We start from the raw sequence: 5,000 nt of genomic DNA, 5'->3' as shown, positions 1-5,000 counted from the left end.
AGGGAACCATGAGGACCTGATACCAAGGGCTCAAGCAGAAACTAAATGTTTTGAGAATGATGATGGCAACAAACGAACAAATGTACTTGACATAATGGCTGGCTGGCTGGCTGGCTGGCTGGCTGGCTGGCTGGCTGGCTGGCTGGCTGGCTGGCTGGCTGGCTGGCTGGCTGGCTGGCTGGCTGGCTGGATTGTGATAAGTGGTATGGGACCCAACCATCCCGGTAGGAATGAAATCTCCTAGGGGCCTTCATGGGAGGACTTGTGTCTCGCAAATGCTGACATCCGCAGAAGGGGGAGTGTGTGTGTGTGGGGGGGGGAGGGGAGAATCCTCAGGGGTCCAGGGGAAACCTAAGACCTGCAGGCCTGCCGCCTAGCTCCCACCCAGCCACCCAGCAGCCCCAAGCCCGCCCCCTCACCCACCCACCCACCCACCCACCTGAAAAGGCTCCGAAGGAAGGAAGGCCGGCAGGCCGGGGCTTGATTAACATATGAAGCCAGCTCTTTTAGCATCTCAATCCCCTGGTCTCTGGCTAGAGAGCCACCGTTGGCCTCAGGGCGACCGGTTTTTCGGTTTTGTTTTTTTCATTCTGTTGTTCATCTTAGTTTGGACTTTGACCCTAACTCGGGCAAGTGACCTAGAGTTTGCTTGCGTGTGGGACGCCCAGGACGGGATGGGGAAGGGAGCGGCGATCGATCCAGAGGAGCCCGTCGGGAACTGCAACCCCCACCCACCCGCATGGTCACGGAAGAGGGAGGCCTGAGGGGTCCTCAGAATCGCGGCTGGGTCCTGCTGGCCCATCTAGCGGAGCTGGAGCTTCCAACTGCCAGCACTGGGACTCAGTCCAAAAGCGGCGGCTCCGATCCCAGAAAATAAACACACACACCGCCCTCGTGAATCTCTAGCAGTTGTCGTGATGAGACCAGGGGGCGCACCGCCCTATGAGCGGAGTGGATTGGGAACCAACCGAGTGCTTACAAGGGGTGAGGGAGAATTTGGCAAACATCCTAGGCACCCGGTATGTGTGTGTGCGCTTTGTTTGTTGGATGGCTAGTCAGGTGTAGGTAGGGTGTGTGTGTCCACCCCCCACCCCTGCAAGTCATTTGACCGGTCTCCTGTTTTTATTTTTTAAAGGGGGAAAAGCAAAAACTCAAGAATATAGGAATGGAATGGAAGAGGGGAAGAAAGAAACTCTTCTTCAAGAGGAGGAAAGGCCTGAGGCCTGACACTCGTCGGTCGTAGAAAGACTTGAGAGCTTTTTCATGAAAGTCAGGAAGAACGCAGGCAGGCAGGCAGCGAGTGACAGACGGTGGGACAGAGGGAGGGACTGATGGAAGGAGGCTGCCCAGTCTCTAGGCCCCTAGAAAACACACGTTTGAAAGGAAGGAAGCTAAAGAATATGGACAAAGGTGCCTGCGTGAGGAAGGAGGGAGAGTCCTCATCTGAGCACTAGCATTACAAGATGGAACGAGATCATCTCACCCCTGGGGCAAGGACAACAGCAAAGTGGGTGAAGGGAGACGTCCAACAGTGTAAGACATGACAAAATAATAGCCACGGAAGGCACGCTCAGGGACAGTGAGTGAAAGTCCAAGATCCATCCGTTTTTGAGTCTGCATGTGAGCGAAGTGGATTCAGTTGGAGCTTCCATTCTAGGTTGATGGTGGGAGAGAGACCTAAATCCATTCGAAGAAGTGGGTTCTGCCTGCCTCCATGGGTCCTTTTTGGCTTCTCACGGGAAGGCGGACTGATGGACAGGCGGGCAGAGTGTGTGTTTTTACACCGTGATTCACAAACACACACACCCCACATAACACACCACCACCAACCTGCCTCCCTCCCTCTCTCAGCCAGGGGAGGAGCAATCTGTCCTGTCTTCAGGAACTTCAAATCCCTGAAGGAAAAGAGCAAGAGCGTGGTGTGTGTGCGTGTGCGTGTGCGTGTGCGCACAGTACCAGGGCCACCAGGTCAAGTTTCAGGAGTGCCTTGAACCACGCTTTAGTCAATGCAATCGTGCAGCCGCAGCAGCAGCAGAGCCACCACCTCTGCCCGCCCCAAACCTACTAACTCACCAGCCCTGGTGCCCTCTGTTTGAAGCAGATCAATCCCTTCAAACGGACAGAAGCATCACATTGTGTTTGTCACGCTTAGGTTTTATTATTCACTTCCTGCCATCGTGTATATGGGGATAAGGGGCTGAAGGTTCAAACATACGCCCTCCCTTCCCACCCTCCTCTCGCCACGCAGACCCTCTTCCTTTGTGAAGAGAAGTGATGGAGGGATGGATGGATGGAGGGATGGAGGGAGACAGAGAGGGAGGGGGGAGAGACAGACAGACACACACACAGAGACAGAAACTTCACGCAGGAGAGCCTTCTCTAGGCTCTCAGAGGAAAGGATCGGAGTGATTGAGAGTAGGAGGGGGAGCGGTGCGGTGGTCGGCCCACCGGTAGCGCCACAGCGCGCATGCGCGCGTGGCCGAAGGCTCGCTCGGACCGGGGAAACGCCCGACGATTCCCCCTAGCGGCAACGAGGAAGAAGACAAGATATCTTCTCCGAGGCTGCTGGTCTACCCACCTTCGCGTCCGGGGGCGGCGGCCCGAGTTTGCCGGGGGCGGCGGCCCGAGTTTGCCGGGCGAGGCCGGCCGGCCGGCCGGCCTCGCCCGGCAAACTCGGGCCGCCGCCCCCGGACGCTCCTCCACTCTTTCCTTCTCTTCTCTTCTCTTCTCTTCTCTTCTCTTCTCTTCTCCCTCGCCACTGGTCGACCCGAGCCGACCCAGGGACAGGGAGACAAGCGCGCCTCTTAGCCGGCAGGGAGAGACAGACGGGATGCGCACGGCTGGCTGGCTGGCCCGCCCGCGCGCCTGTCGGGCAGAGGGGACACCCACAGACGCAGCAGCACACACACACAGACAGACAGACGGACCCCCTCAACACGGCAGACTCAGCCAGGGACGCACACCGGGCCACCAGGTGAAGCGAGCGGGCGACAAGGGTCCAACCTTGTCGGGAACGCTCGACCCGGGCACGCGAGCGAGCAAGCGAGCGACACAAAAAAAACCTTGTGTGTGTCAAGGGCCGACTTTCACAATGACATCACAGCCACCGATCGTGCTGCCTCTGCCTGTCACCTAACTCCCCCTCATCGCTACCCTAACCTCCCCACCAACTAACTCCCACTCCCACTCACTTCTTTCCTACCCTACCTACCTATGTGCTACCTACCTCCCCAACAACTCTCACGCTCACTCACTCTCACTCTACCCTACCTATGCCCTAACTCACCTCCCCACCTAACTCCCACTCTCACTTACTCCTTTCTCACTTACTCCTTCCTTCCTTACCTACCTCCCCTATCCCCCACCCACCCACCCACCTACCTACCTACCACACACACACACACACACACACACACACACACAAAACGCGAAGTAATGTAACAGCTAATTTAGTCCCCAACGATGCAATGCACCCGGGGGACGGGGGTGGGGGGGCGCGGCTCAGCTTGAATCACTTCCATTAAATAGTTAACAGCCTGGAAATCCTTCCTCTTGCAACGGCTGCTCCGTCCAAGGTCAAGGAAGCAAGACTGCAGCAGAGTCTTCCAGAGAGCGATGCATTCCGTCCAGCCGGAGGCAGCAGGCAGCCAGCCAGCCAGCCAGCTAGCTGGGTCCCCCCACGCTTAGCCAGATCACCGAGCTCCAGCGACGTGTACCATCAACGCCAGCGGCACGGCAACGCACATCTGAAAGGGGGAGAAGAAAAAAAAAATCAAGCTTTAACGGCAGGATGCATGGGTCGGGCGCCCCCACACACAGGTTGTAGACATTAGCTCACAATTGGAGGCAGACAACTAGCTAAGGCAGTCACACAGTGGGGCAACACCGCCGGAGAGCGAGAGAGCCTGGGGCTTGCTGGCAGACGCATTTCTCTCTCTGCCCACCGGACCCAAACCACGACCTTATCACACTCCAACTCTTCTTAATATAAGGCCAGGTTTGGCACACACAGTAAGCCGGATCACACCGCCCAACATAGCACGCTCGCCACGCCTTCTATAAGTGAAAGGAAAACCTCTTCGCCACCTGAGCATGAACCCACCCCCTCCCGTGTGGGCCCCTCAATGAAAACCAAGGCGAGCAACAGAGACGGTGGCGGACGTGCCGCGCCTCCCCTCCCGCAAGTCACATCCACCCGCCTGTTCGACATCAGGGCTTCGCCCGCCCCCAACCTCTCTGCCTTCCTTGGAAACCTAATGAAAACGCCCCGCCCGCCCGGGCCACCTTGACGTAATTAATACAGACCTCGCTAATAGGCGCCGCTGAACTTTTCCCCTGCCTGGCCTGTGTTGGCCAGGCGTCCTTTGCAACACCCCCCAAGAATGTTCACCCCCGGTGGGGGGCGGGGGGAAGGACAGCCCCCTACAACGAACCCCCCGGGTTCCATAGGCTACATCGGACAGCAGGTGGGGGGGGGGGGGGGAGAGAGAGAGAGAGAGAGAGAGAGACATGGAAAATAACAGAGGCAGACACAGCTCAGGGGTATAAAGCTTGCTCACTCTCAGCTGCACCTGGTGGTCCCCCCCCCCTGCCCTAGATTCAACGGGGCAGCCTAACCTTGCTCACTCTAGAGTGGCCTCAACCTCTACCACTACCACCCTGATCGGAAGCGAGCGGGGCCCTTCCTCCCTCTGGTGGCACAAACAGTGGTGTCTGTCTGCTTGCTCTAGAAGGCTGACCACCCTGAGGGAGAGTAACCCAGAACCTACCTTGGGTGAATGACCTTTCAGTGGGATATGTATGCCTGGGGCGGGGGGAGAGACAAACTCGGGAGAAAGCTTGGCTTCCCACATTCCCCACCCACCAGGCTGACTTCTACAGGGGGGGGGAGGGGGGCAGGCTGTGGCCCTTAACCCACCTTTAGAAAAGCAGACGCCTTACAAGAATAGGAGGGAGGGAGGGGCTGCTGGGTTGGAGAAGCGGCCAAGTGGACTCCGAAC

The sequence above is a fragment of the Tenrec ecaudatus genome, unplaced genomic scaffold, assembly GCF_050624435.1.
Source record: "Tenrec ecaudatus isolate mTenEca1 unplaced genomic scaffold, mTenEca1.hap1 Scaffold_1846, whole genome shotgun sequence".
NCBI lineage: Eukaryota > Metazoa > Chordata > Mammalia > Afrosoricida > Tenrecidae > Tenrec > Tenrec ecaudatus.
The sequence above is the reverse complement of the archived record's forward strand: the minus strand, read 5'-3'. Positions refer to the sequence as shown.